Genomic DNA, 26177 nt, shown 5'->3' with positions numbered 1-26177 from the left:
TGCCTTGGGTCCATTTCTGGGTTCTCTGTTCTTTTCCACTGGTCTATAAGCCTGTTCTTGTGCCAGTACCAGGCTGTTTTGATTACAGTGGCTTTGTAGTATAACCTGAAATCTGGTAATGTGATCCCTCCAACTTTGTTCTTCTTTTTAAAGATTGCTGTGGCTATTCGAGGTCTTTTTGGTTCCATATGAACTTTTGAAGTATTTGTTCTAGTTTTGTGAAGTATTTGTTCTAGTTCTGTGAAGTATGTCATTGGTATTTTCATGGAAATTGCATTGAATCTATAGATTGCTTTGGGTAGTATGGACATTTTAATTATGTTAGTTCTTCCAATCCATGAACATTATGTATGTGCTTCGACTTTTATATATCTTCCTCTATTTCTTTTTTCAATGACCTGTAGTTTTCTGTGAATAGGTCCTTTATTTCTTTGGCTTAGTTTATTCCTAGGTATCTTAATTTTTTTGCCACAATGGTAAATTGGATTGTTTTTTTTTTTTAGTTTCCCTTTCTGTGAGTTCATCATTGGTGTATGAGAATGGCATAAATTTCTTTTAACAATACATTAATTTTGTATCCTGCTGCTTTGCCAAATTCATTTATTAAGTGTAGTAAATTTTTGATGGAGTCTTTGGGGTTTTCTACGTATAGTATCATGTCATCTGCGAAAAATGACAGTTTCACTTCCTCCTTTCCAATTTGGACTCCTTTTATTTATTTATTCTTTCTTGTCTGATTGCTGTGGCTAAGTCTTCCATTGCTATGTTAAATAAGAGTGGCAAAAATGGGCATCCTTGTCTTGTTCCTGTTCTTAAGGGAAATGCTTTTAATTTTTGCCCATTGAGTATGATGTTGGCTGTAGGTCTTTCATATATGGTCTTTATTATGTTGAGATATGATCCCTCTATTCCCAGATTGCTGATCGTTTTTATCAGAAATGGGTGCTGGATTTTGTCGAATGCTTTTCAGTGTCTATTGATATGATTTTTATCTTTCATTTTGTTTATGTGGCTTATCAAATTTATCGATTTGCATATATTGTACCACCCTTGCATCCCTGGGATGAATCTCACTTGGTCATGGTGAATAATTTTTTTGATGTATTGCTGGATCCGATTTGCTAGTATTTTGTTCAGGATTTTGGCATCTATGTTTATCAGGGATATAGGTCTGTAGTTTTCTTTCTTCGTAGTGTCTTTTTCTGGTTTTGGAATTTGAATTATGCTGGCCTCAAAACGAGTTTGGAAGTCTTCTTGAATTTTTTGAAATAGTTTGAGGAGAATGGGTGTTAGTTATTTTTTGAATGTTTGGTAAAACTCCCCAGTGAAGCCTTCCGGGCCTGGGCTTTTGCTTCCTGGGAGAGTCTTGATTACATCTTCAATTTCTTTTCTTGTTACTGACTGTTCAAGTTTTCTATGTCTTCCTGGTTCAGTTTTGGGAGACTATGTGTTTCTAGAAATTTGTCCATTTCGCTTTGATTGTCGAGTTTGTTGCCGTATAATTGTTCGTAATATCTGTTAGCAATCCTTTGTATTTCTGTGGTGTCAGTTATTATTTCTCCTCTTTCATTTCTGATTTTGCATATTTGGGTTCTCTCTCTTTGTTTCTTGATTAGTCTAGCTAAGGGTCCTTCAATCCTGTTTATCTTTTCGAAGAACCAGCTCTTTGTTTCATTGATCCTTTGAACTGTGTTTTTGGTCTCCATGTCGTTTATTTCTGCTCTGATCTCTACTATTTCCTTCCTTCTACTTGCTCTGGGGTTTTCCTTTTGTTTTCTTTCTAGTTATTTAAGTTGTGAGGTTAGATAGTCTATTTGAAATTTTTCTTGCTTCTTGAGGTAGGCCTGTAGTGCTATGAACTTCCCTCTCAGAACTGCTTTTTCTGCATCCCATAGATTTTGTGTTGTGTGTTCATTTTCATTGGTTTCCAGGAAGTTTTTAATTTTTTCCTTGATCTCCATGGTAAACCATTCATTGTTCAATAACATGCTATTTAGCCTCCATGTTTTCAAATATCATTGCATGTTCTTGTTGCATTTGATTTCTAGTTGCATGCCATTGTGACCTGAGAAGATACTTGATATGATTTCAATATTCTTGAACTTGTAGAGACTTAGTTTGTGTGCTAACATGTGGTCTATCTTTGAGAATGTTCCGTGTGCACTTGAGAAGAATGTGAATTTTGCCATTTTGATGTGTAATTTTTTGTAGATATCTATAAAATCCATTTAATCTTGCGCTTCATTTAGAGTCTCTGATTCCTGGTTAATTTTTTGTCTAGATGATCTATCCCGTGATGTCAGAGGGGTGTTGAAGTCCCCTGCTATAATTGTATTGCTGTCAATTTCTCCTTTGAAGTCCTCTAGAAGATTTTTAATATATGTTGGTGCTCCTATATTGGGTGCATATATGTTTATCAAGGATATATCTTCCTGTTGGATAGATCCTTTCAATATTATGTAGTGGCCTTCTTTTTTTTTTTTTTCTTTTTTTTTCTTTTTTTTTTTTTTTGTTACAGATATTTTACCTTTTTACCCCATTGGCACCCCCCCCCCCCGGTCCACCCTTTCCCCAGCTTAGTTGTCCATGTCCATTGGTCATGCATACATGCATATAAGTTCTGTGGTTTATCTCTTCCCACCCCCCACCCCCCATCCCCTCTTCTGAGGGATGTCAGTCTGTGCCCTACTTCCATGTGTCTGGGTCTACTGTATTCCTCAGACTGTTATGTTCATTATATTCCGTATATAAGTGAGATCATGTGGTATTTGTCTTTTTCTGCTTGGCTTCTTTCACTTAGGATAATACTTTCCAGGTCCCTCCATGTCGTCTCAAAGGATAAGAGATCTTTTTTTCTTACCGCTGCATAGTACTCCATTGTGTATATGTACCACAGCTTTTTTATCCATTCGTCTACTGGTGGACACTTGGGCTGTTTCCAGATCTTAGCTATTGTAAACAGTGCTGCTATGAACATGGGGGTACATATATTCTTCCTGATTGGTGTTTCAGGCTTCTTAGGGTATATTCCCAGCAGTGGGATCACTGGGTCAAATGGGAGTTCAATTTTTAATTTTTTGAGGTAGCACCATATTGTTTTCCATAGCGGCTGCACCAGTCTGCATTCCCACCAGCAGTGTATTAGAGTCCCCTTTTCTCCACACCCTCGCCAACACTTGTTGTTTGATGATTTGTTGATGGCGGCCATTCTGACAGGTGTGAGGTGATACCTCATTGTTGTTTTAATTTGCATCTCTCTGATGATTAGTGATGTTGAGCATTTCTTCATATGTCTCTTGGCCATTTGTATGTCCTGTTTGGAGAGGTGTCTATTCAGTTCCTCTGCCCATTTTTTAATTGGGTTCTTTGTCTTCCTTTTGTGGAGTTGTATGAGCACTCTATATATATTGGAAATTAACCCCTTATCTGATACATCATTGGCAATGATGTTCTCCCATACAGTGGGTTGCCTTTCCCTTTTGATTATTGTTTCTTTTGCTGTGCAGAAGCTTTTTAGTTTAATGTAGTCCCATGTGTTCATTTTCTCCTTTATTTCTGTTGCCTTAGGTGATGTATCAGTGAAAATTCTGCTCCGTATGATGTCCGAAATTTTGTTGCCTACATTTTCTTCTAGAATTTTTCTGGATTCACGGGTCACATTTAAGTCTTTTATCCATTTTGAGTTTATTTTTGTGTATGGTGTAAGTTGATGGTCTCATTTCATTTTTCTGCATGTAGCTGTCCAATTTTCCCAACACCATTTATTAAAGAGGCTTTCTTTACTCCACTATATGCTCTTGCCACCTTTGTCAAATATTAATTGAGCGTATTGCCTTGGGTCCATTTCTGAGTTTTCAGTTCTGTTCCACTGGTCTATATGCCTGTTCTTGTGCCAGTACCAGGCTGTTTTGGTTACAGTCGCTTTGTAGTATAACCTGATATCTGGTATTGTGATCCCACCTACTTTGTTCTTCTTTTTCAAGATTGCTGTGGCTATTCGGGGTCTTTTTTGGTTCCATATGAACTTTTGAAGTATTTGTTCTAGTTCTATGAAATATGTCGTTGGTATTTTGATGGGGATTGCATTGAATCTATAGATTGCTTTGGGTAGTATGGACATTTTAATGATGTTAATTCTTCCAATCCATGAACAGGGTATGTGCTTCCACTTTTTTATATCTTCCTCTATTTCTTTTTTCAATGACCTGTAGTTTTCTGCAAATAGGTCCTTTACTTCTTTGGTTAAGTTTATTCCTAGGTATCGTAATTTTTTTGGAGCGATGGTAAATGGGATTGTTTTTTCAGTTTCTCTTTCTGTGAGTTCATCATTGATGTACAAGAATGCCGTCGATTTCTTGACGTTAATTTTGTATCCTGCTACTTTGCCAAATTCATTTATTAAGTCTAATAGATTTTTGATGGAGTCTTTAGGGTTTTCTATGTACAATATCATGTCATCTGCAAATAATGAGTTTCACTTCCTCCTTTCCAATTTGGATCCCTTTTATTTTTTCTTCATGTCTGATTGCTGTGGCTAAGACTTCCAGTACAATGTTAAATAAGAGTGGCGAAAGTGGACATCCCTGTCTTGTTCCTGTTCTTAATGGAAATGTTTTTAGTTTCTGTCCATTGAGTATGATGTTGGCTGTAGGTCTTTCATATATGGCCTTTATTATGTCGAGATATGATCCCTCTATTCCCACATTGCTGAGCGTTTTTATCAGAAATGGATGCTGGAGTTTGTCGAATGCTTTTTCAGCATCTATTGATATGATCATGTGGTTTTTATTCTTCATTTTGTTTATGTGGTGTATCACGTTTATTGATTTGCGAATATTGTACCAGCCTTGCATCCCTGGAATGAATCCCACTTGGTCATGGTGAATAATTTTTTTGATGTATTTCTGGATCCGATTTGCTAATATTTTGTTCAGGATTTTGGCGTCTATGTTCATCAGGGATATTGGCCTGTAGTTTTCTTTCTTTGTAGTGTCTTTTTCTGGTTTTGGAATTAGAATTATGCTGGCCTCATAGAACGTGTTTGGAAGTCTTCCTTCTTCTTGAATTTTTTGAAATAGTTTGAGGAGAATGGGTGTTAGTTCTTTTTTGAATGTTCGGTAAAACTTCCCCGTGAAACCATCTGGGCCTGGGCTTTTGTTTGCTGGGAGAGTCTTGATTACCTCTTCAATTTCCTTAGTTGTTATTGGTCTGTTCAAGTTTTCTATCTCTTCCGGAAATAGTTTTGGGAGACTGTGTGTTTCTAGAAATTTGTCCATTTGGCTTAGATTGTCGAATTTGTTGCCATATAGTTGTTCATAGTAGTTGTTAATGATCTTTTGGATTTCCGTGGTGTTGGTTGTTACTTCTCCTCTTTCATTTCTGATTTTGTGTATTTTGGTTCTCTCTCTTTGTTTCTTGGTGAGTCTAGCTAAGGGTCCATCAATCTTGTTTTCTTTTCGAAAAACCAGCTCTTTGTTTCATTGATCCTTTGAATTGTTTTTTTGGTCTCTATGTCATTTATTTCTGCTTTGATCTTTACTATTTCCTTCCTTCTACTTGCTTTGGGGTTTTCTTTTTGTTTGCTTTCTAATTCTTTAAGTTGTGAGGTTAGACAGTCAATTAGGAATTTTTCTTGTTTTTTGAGGTAGGCCTGTAGTGCTATGAACTTCCCTCTCAGAACTGCTTTCGCTACATCCCATAGATTTTGTGTTGTTGTGTGTTCATTTTCATTGGTTTCCAGGAAGTTTTTAATTTCTTCCTTGATCTCCTCGGTGACCCATTCATTGTTTAATAACATGCTATTTAGCTTCCATGTGTTGTAATGTCTTTGCATGTTCTTGTTGCAATTGATTTCTAGTTTCATGCCATTGTGATCTGAGAAGATGCTTGATATGATTTCAATCTTCTTGAACTTGTAGAGATTTAGTTTGTGTCCTATCATGTGGTCTATCTTTGAGAATGTCCCATGTGCACTTGAGAAGAATGTGTATTCTGTAGTTTTGGGGTGTAATTCTCTGTAGATATCTATTAAATCCATTTGGTCTAGTGCTTCGTTTAGAGTCTCTGTTTCCTTGCTAATTTTTTGCCTAGAGGATCTATCCAGTGCTGTCAACGGGGTGTTGAAGTCCCCTGCTATGATTGTATTGTTGTCGATTTCTCCTTGGAAGTCCTCCATAAGATTTTTAATATATTTTGGTGCTCCTATATTGGGTGCATATATGTTTATCAAGGTTATATCTTCCTGTTGGATAGATCCTTTCAATATTATGTAGTGGCCGTCTTTGTCTCTAGTTATGGTCTTCATTTTGAAATCTATTTTATCAGATATGAGAATTGCTACCCCAGCTTTTTTTTGCTTTCCATTTGCTTGGAAAATTTTTTTCCATCCCTTCACTTTCAACCTATGTGCGTCTTTTGTTGAGAGGTGGGTCTCTTGTAAACAACATATAGATGAGTCATGCTTTCTTATCCAATCAGCTACTCTGTGTCTCTTTATGGGAGCATTCAATCCATTTACGTTTAAGGTGATTATTGATATGTTCTTATTTATTGCCATTTTTGTTTAGTGTGGTTCTATTTTTCTTCCCATTTCTACTGCTAATTACAGCAGTCCTTTTAACATTTCTTGCAGTGCTGGTTTGGTGCTAATGTATTCCCTTAGCTTTTTTTTTGTCTGGGAAGCTCTTTATTTGATCTTCTATTTTGAATGATAGCCTTGCTGGGTAGAGTAGTCTTGGATTCAGATTCTTGTTTTTCATGACTTTGATTACTTCATGCCATTCTCTTCTGGCCTGTAGAGTTTCTTGTGAGAAGTCAGCTGAGAGCCTTATGGGGTTCCCTTTGTAGGTAACCTGTTGCTTATCTCTTGCTGCCTTTAGGATTCTCTCTTTGTCTTTAATTTGTGGCATTTTAATTACTATGTGTCTTGGTGTGGGCCTGTTTGGGTTCTTCTTACTTGGGACTGTCTGTGCTTCTTGAACTTGAATGCCTTCTTCCTTCACCAAATTAGGGAAGTTTTCTCTCACTATTTTTTGAATATATTCTCTATCCCTTGCTCCTTTTCTTCTTCTTCGGGGACTCCTATGATGCGAATATTATTACGTTTCCAGTTGTCCCATAGTTCTCTTAAGCTGTCTTCCTGTTTTTTAATCGTTTTTTCCTTTTGTTTTTCTGATTGGTTGATTTTTTCTACCCTGTCTTCTAATTCACTGATCCGGTCCTCAGCTTCCCCTACTCTGCTTTTTAAACCTTCCAATGTGTTTTTCATTTCGGATATGTCATTTTTTATCTCTTCTTGTTGGTTTTTAATTTCCATTTGGCTTATTTCCAGTGTCTCTATGTCCTTACTCATGCTGTTCAGCTTCCTCAAGATCATGGCTCTGAATTCTAGCTCTGTTAACATGCCTAATTGCTCCACATTGATCTCATCTTCGGTGGAGGTGTCTTGCTCTTTCATTTGGCTTCTGTTTCTGTGTTTCACCATTTTGGCTATCACTGTGGGCTTTGGAGCCTGTCAAGTTCTCCCTGTGGGTGTTGCTGTTCTGCTGTTTGTGGCTCCCTCTCCTGTGTTTAGATGAACGAGGGAGGACCCACGTTGAACACCACTGTCAAGTCTTACTTTCCTGGTTAAAGTTGCCAGCCCAGGAAACGTACTGTTATCCTCTAGCTTTTTGCTTGGAGGCTAGCAGTCTAGGTTAATTGATGAGTTTTGGGTTGTCAGTTGATTGAAAAACTCCCTCTGGTGCTCAGCCAAGGGGCTTTCATGAGGGTGGGGCAGATGCTGGTTGTTAGTGAGCCTCAATTAGCACTTCAATGGCCCACAGGTTGGGGTTGGATCTCCGAGGGAGGGGCTGCTGCCTCTCCTCAGAGCCCTGGGAAGGAGCAATAAGGCCACCGTCCTGAGTGGCTGCACTCAGCCAAAGCTCTGAGCGCCCTCCAAACCCCGAGTGTCCCGACACAGTTCCAGTCCAGTCCGCCCTCCCTCTGCCGGAGCCCAAGGTGAGTGGCTGTGGCTGTTTCAGCCTCTGTCCCGGCTCTGCGCTGTGGGGCTGCCGCTTACAGCTAAGGCCGCTGCCGAGCTGCCGACCTGCTGACCTGGGCTCCCAGCCCCGTCTCGCGCCTTCGCAAGCCTACCGGGATGGAGTCAGTGTCCCTCGTTGTATGGTCCTCGCAAGCTGCTTTTCTGTTGGTTTTTCCCGTCGACTTGTCTGTGTTATAGTTGTAATAAAAATATGGAACGCTTCACGAATTTGCGTGTCATCCTTGCGCAGGGGCCATGCTAATCTTCTCTGTATCGTTCCAATTTTTAGTATATGTGCTGCCAAAGAGAGCACTGTAGTGGCCGTCTTTGTCTCTAGTTATGGTCTTCGTTTTGAAATCTACTTTATCAGATATGAGTATTGCTACCCCAGCTTTTCTTTGCTTTCCGTTTGCTTGAAAGATTTTTTCCATCCCTTCACTTTTAACCTATGTGAGTCTTTTGTTGTGATGTAGGTTTCTTGTAAACAACATTTTTATGAGTCATGCTTTCTTATCCAGTCAGCTACTCTGTGTCTTTTTATCGAAGCATTCAAACCATTCACATTTAAGGTGATAATTGATAGGTACTTATTTATTGCCATTTTTGTTTAGTGTGGTTATATTTTCCTTTTAGCCCATCTTGCAGTGCTGGTTTGGTCTTAATATATTTAATATATTCCCTTAGCCTTTTTTTTTTTTTGCCTGGGTAGCTCTTTATTTGACCTTCTATTTTGAATGATAGCCTTGCTGGATAGAGTAGTCTTGGATTCAGATCCTTGTTTTTCATAACCTTGATTACTTTATGCCACTCCCTTCTGGTCTGTAATGTTTCTGTTGAGAAGTCAGCTGAGAGCCTTAAGGGGCTTCCTTTGTAGGTAACCTGTTGCTTATCTATTGCTGCCTTTAGGATTCTCTCTTTGTCTTTAATTTTTGGCATTTAAATTACTATGTGTCTTTGTGTGGGCCTGTTTGGGTTGTTCTTACTTGGGGCTCTCTGTGCTTCTTGAACTTGAATGCCTTCTTCCTTCACCAAGTTAGGAAAGTTTTCTTTCAGAATTTCTTCAAATATATTCTCTAACCCTTGACGATTTTCTTCCTCTTCGGAGACTCTTATGATGCGAATGTTATTATGTTTCCAGTTGTCCCATAGTCCTCTTAAGCTGTCTTCCTGTTTTTTAATTGTTTTTTCCTTTTGGTTTTCTGATTGGTTGATTTTTTTTTTCTACCCTCTCTTCTAATTCACTGATACGGTCCTCAGCTTCCTCTACTCTGCTAGTTATTCCTTCCAATGTGTTCTTAATTTCTGCTATGACATTCTTCATTTCCACTTGGTTGATTTTCAATGTTTCTATATCTTTACTCATGGTGCTGATATCCTTACTCATGTTATTGACCTTCCTTAAGATCGTGGCTCAGAACTCTACCTCTGATAATTTGTTTAGCTGCATTTCATTGATCTCATCTTCCATAGAGTTCTCTTGTTCTTTCATTTGGGATCAGTTTCTTTGTTTCACCATTTTGGCTATCTCAGTGGGTTTTGGAGCCTGCCAAATTTTTCCTGTGGGTGTTGGTGTTCTGCTGTTTGTGGCTCCCTCTACGAGGTTTGGATGAGTCTGAGTGGGCCCACGTTAAAAACCACTGTAAAGTCTCACTTTCCTGGGTAGATTTGCAAGCCCAGGAAAAGTTCAGTTATCCTCTAGCTTTTTCCTGGTGGCTAGTAGTCTCAGTTACTCAGTGCCTTGGGATGTAGCCCTGGTGTTCTGCATAAGAGGATTTCCAGAAGGTGGGTAGATGCTGATTGTTAATGAGCCTCAATTTTCATTTCTTTGCCTCACCTAGGAAAGGCTGAATCTCGGGGGGGGGGGGTGCAGCTTTTCCCCACAGCTCTGGGAAGAAGCACACTGGCCACTGTTTTTTGTGCTCTTGACTCATCAAAAACTCTGAGTGCCCTCCAAATCCCAAGTGTCCCTACAGAGTTCTGGCCCAGTCCGCCCTCCCTCTGCCGTAGCCCCGAGGTGACTGGCTGTGGCTATTTTAATGCTCTGTCTGGGTTCTCTGGGCTGTGGAGGGGCCTTGATCTTTATTCCCCAAGGGCGCTGCTCACAGCTAAGACTGCTGCTGTCCATGGGCTCCCAGCCCACCACCCTCTTGGGCCTCCAAAGATCCTACCAGTGTCCCTGGTTATATGGTCCTGTCCTGGTGTTTTTCTCCAAGGATTTGTCTTTATTTAAGTTGTAATTCCCTTTTGGTCCTTGGAGATGGTCTGTGTAGCTTCTATTCACTCTGCCTCATTTTTCACATCCTCTATGCCTATCTTGTGCACAGCTCGGTCACACAGGCCTTTCTGGTGCCCCCGCACCCTGAAGGTCCAGCGGGTAACTGGATCATACAGTCCTTTTGGGAACCCGGCTCTATGTCTATGTTATGGGCTGCAGGGTAGCACAGGCCTCTCTGGTGCCCCTGCACTCTGCAGTTCCCGAGGGCGGGCAGGTGGATTGCACCAGTTTCTCTCAGGCTCTGGCTTCCCACTGCTTTTGTGGGCTACTGGACTGCACAGGCCTCTGTGGAGACCCAGGTCCTGCCACTGGTGGCTGGGGAGTGCTGCTGCCCTGTGGGGCTCAACTCCTGCTCAGTTTTTGCTGTAGTTTTTGGAGATGGGTCTCAGCTGCTGGTCTGTGCTTCTGTTGCCTGGGGATGGATGTCTGCTCCCCAGCCTCTGTTGCTGGGGGTATATCTGGACTCTGATCAGGCTGCTACTATGGGGGATGGTGCTGGGCTCCAGGCTGACCAGCACCTTGGGAGCTCCACTACTGTGCACCGGTCTGTGTTGACACAGAGTGTCCACTGGTCTGATTTGCCAGGTGTGCTGGTGGCTCAGGTTGCTGGGCCCTAGCTGCTCCCACTGCCTCCTCCCAGGGAAGACCCGGGATCTTCCAAAATGGTGGGACCTCCCTGAGGTGCAGGGAGAAGCGCCCTAAGGGCCGCTGACTGCAGTAGCTGGCTGCTCCGTCCACAGCACAGGAACCTTTTGCTCCGCGACTCTGCACTGCTCAGGTTTGTTCTTCCACCTTCATGTCCACTCACACTCTCTCACACACTCGCTTACACTTTCACACTCTCACCCTCCCTCCGGTGCTGCCTGCCGCCATCTTCTGGTCAAAATTTAGTCTGCATACTTTAAAATTTTAAATGGACATAGAGGTACATATATTCTTTCTGATTGGTTTTTCAGGCTTCCTAGTGTATATTCCTAGAAGTGGGATCACTGGGTCAAATGGCAATTCAATTTTTAACTTTTTAAGGTAACACCATAGTGTTTTCCATAGTGGCTGCACCAGTCTGCATTCCCACCAGCAGTGTACTAGAGTCCCCTTTTCTCCACACCCTTGCCAACACTTGTTGTTTGATGATTTGTTGATGGTGGCCATTCTGACAGGTGTGAGGTGATACCTCATAGTTGTTTTAATTTGCATCTCTCTGATGATTAGTGATGTTGAGCATTTTTTCATGTCTCTTGGCCATTTGTATTTGATAAAAATCCATGGTACATGTAAACAATGGAATGCTATGCAGCTGTAAGAAAGAAAGATCTCTTATCCTTTAAGATGGCATGGAGGGAACTGGAGAGTATTATGCTAAGCGAAAGAAGCCAAGCAGAGAAAGACAAATATAACATGATCTCACTTATTTATGGAATATAATGAACTAAACAAACTGATGAACAATATTTACCCAGAGACATAGAAGTAGGGTACAGACTGACAAACCTCAGAAGAATGGGTGTTGTGGGGGAAGAGATAATCCACAGAATTTATATGAATGTATGCATAACCAATGGACATAGACAACAAAGTTGGGGATGAGGGAGGGGGGTGGGAGAAGGGTGTCAATAGGGGAATAAGGAAAAACAACTGTAACAAAAACAAATTAATAAAAATGATTAAAAAAATTTAAATGAAGTTGTGTCTAATATGACCAAACAAATTTTATATTGTATTAGCAAAGATATTAAGAAGCTGGAGAGTATACATGCTTATGAAATGGAATTATAAAAAATCTTATGCTCTTATAAATTATCTATTGTGTTAAAAACAACAACAACAACAACGTAATGCTTACACGGTATTGAATATATGACCTATATCCAAAACTAAATTGTCCTGCATCAGTTTTGTCAGACTATCCTTCACCTGTCATCGATATAGGATTAAATGGTGAGTTGGAAATAATCTTAGTGATCAGGATTTGAGAAACAGAGATTGAAAGTAAAAGATACTCAGATGCAGTATTCTCACTGCACATATCTTTATTGTTTTTCTTTAATTGACTTTTTTATAGAGAGAGGTAGGGAGAGAAAGATGGAAACATTGATGTGAGAGAGAAACATTGATTGGCTGCCTCCTGCATGTCCTCTACTGTGGATCAGCTGGAAACCCTGGGCATGTGCCCTGATGGGGAATCAAACTGGGACCTCTCAGTCCATGGGATGAGCCTCAGTCCACTGAGCCATGCCAGCTGGGCAACTGCACATATCTATAAAGTGCTGAAGATTTAAGAAGACACCAGGAAACAGATTTTAAATTATGCCTCAAAGCCACTGGCTAGTATGTGGTCTAAAGTCACTATAATTCAATGATTATGACAATATTGTTTCTCCTCTCTCTCTATTCATATGTATGGTCTGATCCCATTGTATTCAAACTTGCAAATTTTCCATCCAACCGGATTCAATGTTATATTTCTGGGACTATCCTGATGCAAACATCTAAAAAATAGTTCTGTTGGGTGACGAACAAAGTTGGAGACTTAAATAGTTATGATCGTCATCTGTAATATACACACATTTGTGTGAATATACATTCAAGATCTGTCCTGCACTACGTGGAAAGCTCTGTGAGGACAGGGCCTTTATTTATTCTGTACACCACTCTCTCCCCAGTGCTCAGCTCAGTAACAAGGCCCATAAGAGATGTTCAATAATGATTTGGTTAATCAATCATAGTGGAAAATAGTTTTAAAATTTCTTTGCCCAATTCTCCAACCTTTTATAAACTGTTAATCCTCTATTTCTTGATCCTTAATGGACTGCTCAGATTTACTGGAATCTAATGCAAGATAATAGGGACTATGAATAATACAAATAAAGTATTTTAAAATTTGGCTTCCTAGAACAGTAAAAAGTAAATCTTGATCAATATAATCCTCTGAATATTTTATTCAAGTTTCTTGGAAGTTTTTCAGGAGATTTAATAAGCTAGAACTTTGATAATTTGCTGAAGTAGACAGAGAGACAGGATTAATATTTGATTAATCTAAGCAAAACCAAATGGAACTAAAGATTATAGTGCAAACCCTACTGGCTGCAAAAATGGTTTTCAATGCACCATGTTGTTTTCTACAGCATACTACTATCACTGAATTGAAACCAGACTTGACTAATAATAGAAACTTTATACATATCATTTCTATTGTCATTTCTATTGTCAATGATTTGGTGATCCAGTGGAATCTGTAATGTATTTCTTTAAACTCAAACACCAAATGAGTTCATAACCACTTTATAGAAAGAAAGAGAATTTTTTTTATAATTGTTTTAACATTTGTAATTTTGTAGGTGATTTCCATGCTAAGAAGATATATTTGTTGCCTGTGGTACTGTCATTATTAAAATATACTTTTACTCCCGGACGGAGTGGCTCAATTGAGTGTCACCCTGTGCATCAAAAGGTTACCTGTTCAACTTCTGGTCAGGGCACATACCTGGGCTGTGGATTCGATACTGGTCAGGGCAAGTACAGAAGGCAACCAATCAATGTCTCTCTCTCTCTCTCTCCATTCTTTGATCCCTCCCTCCTCTCTCTAAGCATGTCCTTGGGTGAGGAATATATATATCTATCACTAACAAACTGTAATACTAAAGATTTCATTTACAATTTCTCTAAGATATAAAAACTGTAATTCCCAGCAGACCTAAATGCTTATAAACATACCAATGTATTGCTCTGTAATCTGTTTCTTTTCTTTGCTCCCTCCCTGTCTCCCTCTCTCTCTGTCCTTTTCTCTCCTAAACTACTCATTATTTTACATTTTAATTAAAATTAGAAGTAGTTTTCTTTAAATCAGAAAGCAAAATCATCCAGCATAAATGATATTTAAGTGGTGTCTAATTCCAGTTTAGGTAAATTGCCATCTGTTCTGCAAAACCGATTTGGCTGCTAGGGTTGACTTATCAGGTTAGTGGAGAAAACATTTTAAGTCCGGCAAACAATGAGTATCTGCCTTATTAAAAAACTGTCATTGTTTTGGTGCTTGGGCTGGCTTAAAAGATATTTTTTTTTGAATGATAACAGTTTATATAATCTCTATTTAAGTATCCTATTTTATATAAATATTAGCATTATTTCAGGTAAAACAAAAATATACAATAAACAGTTCTTGATTCTCAACGACTTTCTACACTCTGGGGAAAGGAATGCAATGAATACATATACAACATATAAGGCAGAAGTCAAATTGCATTCTTTGTTGTAAGTAATGGCTGTTTGGGGGCGTGCTAGGCTGTGGGAGTAGAGGAATGAATGACTGAACATTATCTAAATACAACCTATGATATGTAGTTTGCTGGAGTTTCCAAAAACTAGCTTGCAGACAGAGAGAGGGGAGGGGAAGAAGGGATGAACAAGTCACGAAGTGACAGGTGCCTGGAGGCGCTCTGCGACTCTCCTACGTCTAACAAACCGCCAACTGAAAAACATGCCACACTGTTGTTTAACATCTAACTTGGTACATCCAAAAAGGGTCTTTTGGATTTGTGTACCAAGCCTGAACTTTCCTCAGTTTCCCTTTGGTTCAGAAGATGATACCTCCATATAGTCAATTGCTTAAGAAAAAAATGTAGGAAGTTGCTCTTTGTTTCTCTCTTTCTGCCTGTCGTATATATAATCCATCAGCCAGTTCTCCTGGCTTTACCTCCAAAATATATTATTTCACCAAATCAAATCAATGGAATATTATTGGGTTATTACTACTTGCTAGTCATGTTATGAGGTATGAGGTACAATTATGATAACACAAGATTTGTGGAATCTAGTTTGATAACAGAATTAGGTTACATATATCATGATAATTAAAATGATTGTCTCAATTTTAAAAAAATATTTATTGATTTTAGAGAGAGAAAGGAAGGGGAGAGAGAAATATCACTTTATTATTCTCCTTATTTATACATTTACTGGTTCCTTCTTGTATGTGCCTTGACCAGAGCCCAAACCCTAAACCCTAGTGCATCGGGATGACGCTCTAACCCACTGAGCTACCCAGCCAGGGCACGATTATCTAAATGTAACAGAAAGTTAATAAGGATTAACATAGAATTAATGGAGTCTGGCATTGTGGTTATACAAATGGTTTAGACATGACAGCACCTAGAATAAACCATCTGTGGGTGTTACTCAGCTGTCAGTTTAAGAATAGTTTGAGACTGGATGTAATTGATAAAAAAAAAAAAAAAAATCCTCAGTTCCTTAATAGACATTTATACTCTGTTCAAAACAGAGAAATTTGGTCCTCAGAGGCAGAGCAAGAATAAAGGCTAGAATGACCAGATTTAAATATTAAATTAGGATGTACTTTCTAGCACAGTTTTTGGAGAAATACATTCCAGTACTTTTTCTTTCTTTCTTTCTTTGTTTCTGAATCTTTATGGATGCTTTATTCAGATGTCCAGCAATCTGAGAAGATGGCAGGTTATGTACCCTGAAAAGACCATCTTCCATCTCATCTCAAGCCAACTCTTTTTAGTCCTCACCCAAGGATATTCTTTTTCCATTTATCTTCAGACAGAGTGGGGGGGAGAGAGAGAGAGAGAGAGAGAGAGAGAGAGAGAGAGAGAGAGAGAGAGAGAGAAACATCGATGTGAGAAAGACACATCCAATTAGTTGCCTCCCGCACGACCCTGATCAGGGACCAGGACTAACCGCAACCGAGGTACATGCCCTTGACTGGAATTGAACCCAGGACCTTTGGTCTGTGGGCCAACACCCCAACCCCCAACCGCTGAGCCAAATGGGTTAGGGCTCGAGCCAACCCTTTTTATAAAGAGAAGAAAAGTGTAGGTAAAGGGTTTGGAATTCAGGGAAAAAGAGTAATCAGATAAAAGCTGCAGTGCGGCGATTTTCCGAGCATCCCTTCGTCTGCTGCCCAGTGATTCTTGACCTGCACCCTGGGTGGGGGAAGTTCTCTGCCTGGAGCACAATGGCTCAGATATCCCATCAGGTCACTTGCAGCCCTCCTGGGCACAAAGGTCAAATTGCTTGCAGGTCTCTTGAAGTCAGGGCAGGTCCAGTCATACTTTCCCGTCACTGAAGCAATAGTTTTCTACATGCATTGATTACCACACCTATTAACTATATATCTAAAGCTAAACATTTTTAACTTTTTGAATTTCCTGTACTTTTTGGATGATCATTTTCAGAGTAATAGTGGAGAGACTTCATGCTTTATATTATATTCTGTAGGTTTACAGATTTCAGCAGAGTGTGCCTTATTAAACCCTTAAAAATAAATAGGTAAAACTCATTAGAACACCTAGATCTAGAAAATATGTGGTGTAATAAATGAAGGAGTGTAGCAAGAGAACCCCCTTGTGGCAGGAGAACATTTATTCCAAATGAAGACTGTAGCTAGAGCTAGTTAGATTTTTTTCATAGGCCCAGTACATGTGAATTGTAAATTAATTATACCATATTCACTAATTTGATGCTATCATGTTTGTGTTTTTGTTTGCTTTTCTTTTATACTTCTTAAAAACAATTTATTAAAATATAGCACATACAGAAAAGCGTACAAAGCAAAAGTGTATAGCTCAATGAATCACAACACATTGACCTTATCTATGTAACCAGCACCCAGACAAGGATACGAATATAACTTGTCCCCAGAACATTTCCCTTGTCCCCATTTCTAGTCACTACCCATGTAAGGGCAACCGTTATTCTGATTTTTAACACCACAGGTAGGTTTTGACTATGCTTAAACTTTGTTAAATCATACAGTATACATACAGTATATGTTCCTTTTGCATCTGCTTTATTTTACTTTATGTTTATGGGATTCATTTACACATATTGTGTTGTACATACAGTTCTTTTGTTTTACTGCTGTACAGTGTTCTGGGACAATTACAAACAGTATTGCAAAGAACATTCTTGTGCATGTCCTATAATGAATATGCATATGAAAATGTATAGGTAGTGGAATTGCTGGGTCATAGGTACACATATGCTCAGCTTTCACTGAAATTGACTGCTGCTTTTAAAGTGGTTGTACTAATTTGTATCCACAACCAGAATCTCCATTGTGCCGCATTCTAGCCAACACTTGGTTGGTCTTCTTCATTTTAATTGGTTTAATAGGTGAGTAGTGGTATTTCACTGTGGTTTTAATTTTCATCTTCTTGATGACTTATAAAGTTGCATATGTCTACTGGCCATTTTAAAGGGTTCATTTTTCTATTGGATTTTTATCCTGATTTGTAAATGTTCTTGAAATAGTCTGGATATGAGTTATCTGGTCAATATATAAGATAGAAATCTCTTCTTCAAGTTTGTGGAATGTATTTTTGTTCCCGATAGTGCGTCTTGGATAAGAAATCCTTAATTTTAATATTTTTCACTTTTTTAGTTTTTTTATGGTTAGCACTCTTATATCCTATTTAAGAATGTTTTGCTTACTCCAGGGCCTGCAAATGTTGTTATACAATTTTTTTCTAAAAGTGTGATTGTTTTACCTTTCATATTCAAATTTGCAATCCATTTAGAATTGATTTTGGAATATGGATCAGAATTATATTTTTTTCCAATGACTATCCAATTGACTCAGAACTATTTATTGAATAAACCATCCTGTCTTCACTGTACTGCAGTGGGTGTTTGTCATTAATTAAGTGACTCTGTAGGTGAGTCTGCATTTGGACTCTTCTGTTCAGTTGGTCAGTTTGTCTATCTTTCATCAGTAACACACTGTCATATTTGTGGTGGTTTTAAAATAGTTTTATGATAGTGAGTTCTCCAGTTTTGTTGTTGATCTTCTGTTCCAGTTATTAACTTCTTGCCTCTTACCTCCAAATTTACTCTGTTGTCTAGTCTTTGAAAATAGAAATATTTCTTTAAATTTTTTTTGCTAGATGGCATGAAGTTAAGCTTTGTCAGTAGAGGGCACTGGAGAGACATTACAAGAGAAGGGGTTGCTTCCAGGTTCTGCAAGTTCTGAAGCATGTGTGGCTTCTCCAGGGTCCGGCTCCTGCAGAACACACAGCTATTCCAGTGCCAGGCTCCTGGCAGGGCACAGTGGCAAGCACCTTCCCTAGTATCCCCCTCCCCTCTCTTGGATGGTTTTATAGCAGCGTGACTCCAGTGAGAAACCTCTCTGAGCAGCTTTCTCCAGCACGCTAGAGGGTGAATTTCTATCAATTTCCACAAGTGCAGCAACACATACCCTTCTTCACTTCTTAGTGAGCCATGGCCATAACCAAGGTATAGATCTTACCCCTGCTGGGAGCTCTTCCTGTGTGTTCTGTTTCACCCTAAGGGCAAGATTACTCCTTTTATCTGCTAACTACTGGAGTTTTTACTTTTAGACAATTCCTCATTGCTGCAATAGTCTGTTGTTATAAATAGTTCTTTATATTAAACTTTCCCAGATCAAATTACCATGCGTTTTTTTTTTCCTCTTGATTGTATCCAGGCAGATATAATATCTTTATGATAAAGTCCTTCTATTTCTGAACTTGGTATGTTTTGACCATTTAGTTAGTTTTATTCTTAAACATCCTATGATAGATTTATCCCTAAGTTTTACATGTATATTGATGTCATTGTAAATGGTATTATAAATATTTTATTATTAGTTTTGTTTTGTTCTTATGCCTAATTAATTTGTGGCAATTTACCTTTTATCCACTGAACTTGCTCACCTCACGTTATTAAGGCTACCAGTGTGTTTGTCTATTCTTCTGTATTTTCCACATACACAATCATGCTTATGCAAATATCTGTTTATTTTTTTTCTAACTCTTATGCCTTTTATTTTTTAACATGTTTTTATTGATTTGAAAGAGAGGAGAAAGAAGAGGAAGAGAGAGAGAGAGAGAGAGAGAGAGAGAGAGAGAGAGAGAGAGAGAAATATTGATGTGATAGAAAAACATGGATTGGCTGCCTCCTGCACATCCCCTACTGGAGACTGAGCCTGCACCCCAGGCATGTGCCCTGATAAGATATTGAACCAGCAACCTCCTGGTGGATGGGATGATGCTCAACCAATTGAGCCACACTGGCCAGGGCTATGTCTTTTATTTTTATATCTTGACTTATTGCATGTCTGAACTAAGAATTTCAGTATAATGTTGAATAGAGCTTGTAATAGCTCTTGATCTTGCAAACATTTTTCAATATTACATCATAAGTATGGTGCATACATTAGGCATTAATTAATTAATTAACTTAATTATTAGTAACCAGATTAAGGATGTTTCTTCTATTCCTAGTTTGTTAACATTTTTATTTTATTAAATTATGGGAGATTGGCAAATTTTATTAAGTGTATTCTTCTTATATTGGTATTACATTATTTTTATAATTTTTGTTTATTAATATGTCAAATTATATTGCTTTTCTATTGTGAAAGCACCTTGCACTATTACCATAAACTTGTCATTGTTATTTACTATCCTTTTTATTTATTGGTAGATTCAGTTTGCTAATACTGTGCTTAAGATTTTTGTATATGCAGCAAAAGATACAATCATCAAAATAGAAAGGCAACCCACTGTATGGGAGAGCATCATTGCCAATGATATATCAGATAAGGGGTTAATTTCCAATATTGCTCATACAACTCAACAAAAGGAAGACAAAGAACCCAATTAAAAAATGGGCAGAGGAACTAAATAGACACCTCTCCAAACAGGACATACAAATGACTAAGAGACATATGAAGAAATGTTCAACATCACAAATCATCAAAGAGATGCAAATTAAAACAACAATGAGGTATCACCTCACACCTGTCAGAATGGCCGCCATCAACAAGTCATCAAACAACAAGTGTTGGCCAGGGTGTGGAGAAAAGGGGACTCTAGTGCACTGCTGGTGGGAATGCAGACTGGTGCAGCGACTATGGAAAACAATATGATGTTACCTCAAAAAATTAAAAATTGAACTTCCATTTGACCTAGTGATCCCAATTCTAGGAATATACCCTAAGAAGCCTGAAACACCAATCAGAAAGAATATATGTACCCCCATGTTCGTAGCAGCGCTATTTACAACAGCTAAGATCTGGAAACAGCCCAAATGTCCATCAGTAGATGAATGGATAAAAAAGCAGTGGTACATATACACAATGGAGTACTATGCAGCTGTAAGAAAGAAAGATCTCTTATCCTTTGAGATGACATAGAGGGAGGGACCTGGAAAGTATCATCCTAAGCGAAACAAGTCAAACAGAGAAAGGCAAGTATCATATGATCTCACTTATTTGTGGAATATAATGAACATAACAGTCTGAGGAATGGGGTAGACCCAGAGATGTGGAAGTGGGGTACAGACTGAGACTGACAATCCCCAGAAGAGGGGGTGGTGGGGGAGAGATAAACCACAGAACTTATATGCATGTATGCATGAACAATGGACATGGACAATAAAACTGGGGACAGGGCAGGGAGGGAGGGGGAAGGGGGAATCAGTGGGGGAAAAAGGAGAAACATCTGTAACAAAAATAAATAAATTAATAATAAAAAAAGATTTTTATATATGTTGGTATTGGTTTATTCTTTTCCTTTCTTGTCTTACAATGTCCTTGTTGAGTTTTGTGTAGAAGTTAACCTGATCTCGAGCTGGAATGCATTCTTAAAGGGTTTGTGTAAAGTTATTATTACTTATTTCTCTGATATTTAAAAAGAATTTGTTAGCAAAGCCACCCTGTTTGGGATTTCCTTTGTTCATAGGCTTTCCTTTAAGTTTTTATTTTTCAATAATTTTAGATTTACAGAAAAGTTGCAAATGTACTGCAGAGTTCTCATATACCTTTGACCCATTGTCCTTTAATATTAACATTTCCTATAACCATAATATAATCATAAAAACTAGAAATAACATTGGTGCAATATTATTAACTAAAGAACAGCCGCCATTCAAATGTCATCAGTTTTTCTACTAATTTCTTTGTCTGTCCAAGGATCCATACAAGCCCACATTATATTTAGTTGACTCCTTAATCTTCTTCAGTCCGTGACATGTCCTTATTCTTTTCTTGTCTTTCATGACTTTGACACTTTTGAATAATTCTGATCAGTTATTTTGTAAAATATCCTTCAGTTTGAGTTTGTCTAATGTCTTCTCAAGGTTAGGTAAAGGTTACACATTTTTGGCAAGACAGAAGTGATGTGCCTTTCTCAGTGAGTGATAACTAGGAGTACATGATATAATAGGTCTATCCTGGTAATGTTAACCTTAATCACTTAGTTAAGGTGGTGTCTACAATATTCTTCTACTTTAAATTACTACTTTTTCTTTCAAGATTAATACATATCGTGGGGGATAAACGTTGAGCCTTGCAGGACATTTGGTCCTATTCCAACATGGATGGAGACATTTGGTCCACGCTAACCCATTTACTTTAACCCATATGCTATTACCAGCTAGGCTATGCAGATGACGAGGGTTATAATTGGCAATACAGCCAAAACATAATTTTTGGACCAATAAAACATGATAATATTTTTTTGTGGTATGACTCCTATAAAGCAAAAGTCGAAATAAACATTATGGGTTTTTTGAACCCAGGGACATTTTCTAAGTGAAGTGTGGACATATTGGACAAAGCAAATATCAAGAACCTTTCTGTGTGGACCAAAAATCTCTGTATTTATTTTGGACAGCACCCAATGTTACTTTGAGACTCCGTAAATATCCCTATTTCTTCTCAAACTTACACACATTAATTTTAGCATACATTAGTGGATTATTCTACAAAAATGATTACTATAGAGTTCACCTAATATTGATTTTTTGAAATTTCCCTCACTTTTTCTACATGTATTAGTTGGAATTTAGAGCTCTATGTTATTACTCATTTTTAAATTTATTAAATTATTTATTAATTTTTTTCTTTATTGATTTTAGAGAGAGAGAAAGGGAGAAGAAGAGAGATAGAAACATGGATAAGAGAAAACATCGATTGGCCACCTCCTGCATGCCCCACACTAGAAATTGGCCCACAACCTGGGCATGTACCCTAACCTGGAATAGAACCGTGACCTCCTGGTGCAGGGGTCCACACTCAACCACTTAGCCACATCGGCTAGGCTAAATTATTTATTTATATCACTATGGACTGGGAACCTTGAGTTGTGGGGACATACTAAGAAGGGTTCCTAGTGGCTAACTAAACTAAAAAAAAAAATACCAAAAACAAAAAACAAAAAATAGCCTAGCAACCATTTCTGTACAAGGGCCTCATGCAAACTGCCCTTCATGGAGAAGGATGCACTGAACTTCCCGCCTGCACTGTGTTTTTGCCATTATAAAGGAGTTCCTCGAATCCTCCTTCAATCAATAGAACTGTGACTTTCACCATTGAAATGGAGCTGTGCAGCTCCAACCAATCAGAGTGGCTTTCTTCTGACCACTCAGGGACCAGGAGGAGGGACTTTTGTCCTTATAAGCCAACTCCCCTCTGAATTGGGGAATGCACTTTCTTTTTCCCCTGAAGAATGAACACTCTGTCTCCTTGGCTGAGTTGAAACACTGAAGCTATCTAACCAGAGCAGAGTAAAGCAGACCAATGTGGAGCAGAGCAGAGAGGGATCTTGCCCCAGACCCGTTCCACAGCCATGCTCTTTCCACAGCCATGCTCTTTCCACAGCCATGCTGTGTCACAACTGAGCTGTTTTGCACTGAAAAATTTTCCATCTTCACTGCATCCCAAATTGGAGATTCTCGTTGACGTTGAGTTGGTGCCAACAACCATCAGTTCACAGGACTCATGCCTATTTGTTTTGTTCTGTAGGTTGCAATCCAATACTGCCATTATTTATTTTGTTTCTCAAGTTACTCCCCTTTTGGTCAAACTGTGTCTTTTTGATATGCACCCCCCTTTTTTGAGCACCTCTTTACTTTCTTGCACCCCACCATACTCCAGGTTCATTTTGTATTTTTCCTGTCCCTGACCTTGAATAAAACACTTGTACAAAGAGATCTGGGTCCTCTTATTGGAGAATGATATGGTCATGCACACCATAACTACATTTTGGCCAACAATGGACCGCATATACTACAGTAGTTCCATAAAATTCCTATCCCCGAATGATGTCATAGATGTGGTAACGATATGCACAACACATTATTCACATTCTGGAGATGATGCTGGTGTAAAGAAACCTATGGTGCTGTAGATGGTATAAAAGTGTAGCATGTGCAATTATGTACAGTACATGATACTTGATAATGATAATAAACAACTATGTTACTGATTTATGCATTTACTATATTATACTCTTTTTTTAATCCTCACCCAAGGACACTTTTTGCATTTATCTTCAGATAGAGTGGGAAGGAGAGAGGGAGGAAGAGAGAGAGAAACATCGATGCAGGAGAGACAAATCGAGTGGCTGCCACCCACACAACCCCAGCCGGAGACAAACTGCAACTGAGGTACGTGACCTTAGCGGGAACCGAACCAGGGCTTCTCTGGCCTGTGGGCCGATGCTCTAACCGCAGAGCCAAACTGGCCAGGGCAGCTATACTATACTTTTTATTGTTATTTTAGAATGTATGCTTTCTACTAACAAAATAGAAGTTTTCTGTAAAGCAGTATGTTGTGTTAGGCTGGCAGCAGCTTCATACATTGTTACTGTGACTCTTGATTGCATCATTTTCTCTTGTGCTTGATTTAATTTCATATTATTTTATAAACTTTGTAGTCTACGTGTACAATGTTTATAAAGCCTACAGCAGTGTACAGTCATGTCCTAGGTCTTTACATTCACTCACTGCTCACTCACTGACTCACCCAGAGCAACTTCCATTCCTGCAAGCTCCATTCATGGTCAGTGCCCTATACAGGTGTGACATTTTTATCTTTTATACCATATTTTTACCGTACCTTCCTATGTTTAGATATGTTTAGATACACAAGTGCTTACCATTGTGTTACAATTGCCTATAGCATTCAGTGTAGTAACATGCTACGCAACTTTGTAGCCTAGCTACAAGTCTACACCATGTGGCCTAGGTGTGTAGTAGGCTATTCCATCTGGGTTGGTAAAGTACACTCTATGATATTTGCACAACAAAATTGCCTAATGATGCATTTATTAGCACATATCTCTATTGTTCAGCAGTGCATGACTGTATGTGGAAACCTAGGTCTTAGTCTAAGCATGCTCACGGCTACAGTGCTATTGCCTTCTCAGTGGAGAGATCTAGAAATATATGTTTGCATACTAATCAACACACACACAAACTTCTATATTCATTTCTGTATCTATCTATTTGTGTGTGTGCTTGTACCAATTCCTGCAATTTGGATACATCCCCGCAGGATTCCTGCTAGCCTTCTTTTTCTTACTTGTAATTTCTTTGACAAAGAGAGGCCTAGCTCTTATAATTTACAATGTATTTATTTTTTTTCTTCAATTCTAGTGTGAACAATTTGTTTCAAAGTTGCTAACCCAAATCCCTATGGTTAACACAACCAGAGCACGGTGTTTTACAGTTCTTTTTGTCTTTAGCCTTATAGTATATAGTCAAAATACTGTTTTCTGCAGTTACTTAGATTAGTTCTTTTCCTCCTCATTCCTCTCCTTCAGTGTTGTTACATTATTTATGGGCACACTGTTAGGTTCATTTGTTACTGTCTATAGAATAGTTGCCCTTATCCAGAGGGGATCTGTCCCAAGAGCCCCACTGTATACCTGAAACTGTGGATAATACTAAATAAACCGTATATACACATATTTTTTCCAATACATACATACCTATGACAAAGTTTTATAAATTAGGTACAATAAGAAATTAACAACAATAACTAATAATAAAATAGAACCATGCTAACAATATACTAGAATAAGAGTTATATGAATGTGTTCTCTCTCTCTCCCTCAAAATATCTTATCATCATGTACTGACTGTTCTTGTTATGATGTGAGATGATACAATGGTTACATGATGAGATGAAGTGACATACTCAGAATGGCATGCAATTAAAATTGTGAATTGTTTGTTTTTAGAATCTTCTGTTTAGTACTTTTAGACTGCGGTTGACCCCAGGTAACCGAGACAGTGGAAAGTGAAACTGCAGATAAAGGGTGGAACTACTCTATTGTACTTTGATTTCCTCCTACATCTTCATTGATTTTAATTGTTTATTTATTTATTTAGTGGTGAAACATTAGTATAGTTCTAAGAGTAACAGCCATACGAAAGGGTATACTTCGAGAAGTGATGCTTTTTCCCTGTCCCTACTACCTCTTTCTTAGTCCCCCTTTCATTACCCCTTTTCCACTTGTTAGTAACCAGTCTCTCTAGTTTCTGGTATTTCTTTTGCACAAATGAGTGAATACATGTATATTATCTGTTTTCTTACTTGAAATCTGGATTACTATAAATACTCTTTTTCTGCACTTGCTTTTTTTCACAACATTATATTCTGCATAGTTCTCCACTGTGAAGTGTACCATCATTTCTTCAACTGAGCTCTTATGTATGGACATTTAGGTTGTTTCCATGACAAATAATGCACCAATGAATAACTCTGTATATATGTGTTTTTTGCATTGTTATATCTCTAAGGTAGATTCTTAGAAGTGGGATTGTTGGCCAAAAGGTAAGGGCGTCTGTAATTTTCTTAAGTATTGTTCAATTCACCTCCTGAAAGGCTGTCCCAGTTTGTATTCCCATTCTCTTGTAGGCAACGTGTGTAGGGGTCTTGTTTTGTTATGTGTTTCTGAAGTTTAGTTCTGTTCTTTAATGGGGACATGTTTCTGTGTGTCTTCATTTTGGTTGCTTTCCTGTGTTTGTTTCTATGTATTAGGTAAAGCTGCTACATTTCACAGTCTTGGTGAGTGGCCTTACGTATAGGGTATCTTGTAGGTCCCAGTG

At 38.4% G+C, this 26177-nt stretch overlaps 1 non-coding gene across 1 annotated transcript; it reads right to left on the bottom strand.

Moving 5' to 3' along the window:
* Window positions 1-8225: 8225 nt before the first annotated feature.
* LOC118627295 lies at window positions 8226-8333 on the bottom strand. Its single transcript, XR_004959059.1, has one exon. It is a non-coding gene; the product is annotated as a U6 spliceosomal RNA (small nuclear RNA).
* Window positions 8334-26177: the final 17844 nt, after the last annotated feature.

The sequence above is a fragment of the Molossus molossus genome, unplaced genomic scaffold (assembly GCF_014108415.1).
Source record: "Molossus molossus isolate mMolMol1 unplaced genomic scaffold, mMolMol1.p scaffold_m16_p_12, whole genome shotgun sequence".
In the NCBI taxonomy this organism is placed as follows: domain Eukaryota; kingdom Metazoa; phylum Chordata; class Mammalia; order Chiroptera; family Molossidae; genus Molossus; species Molossus molossus.
The sequence above is the reverse complement of the archived record's forward strand: the minus strand, read 5'-3'. Positions and strand labels throughout refer to the sequence as shown.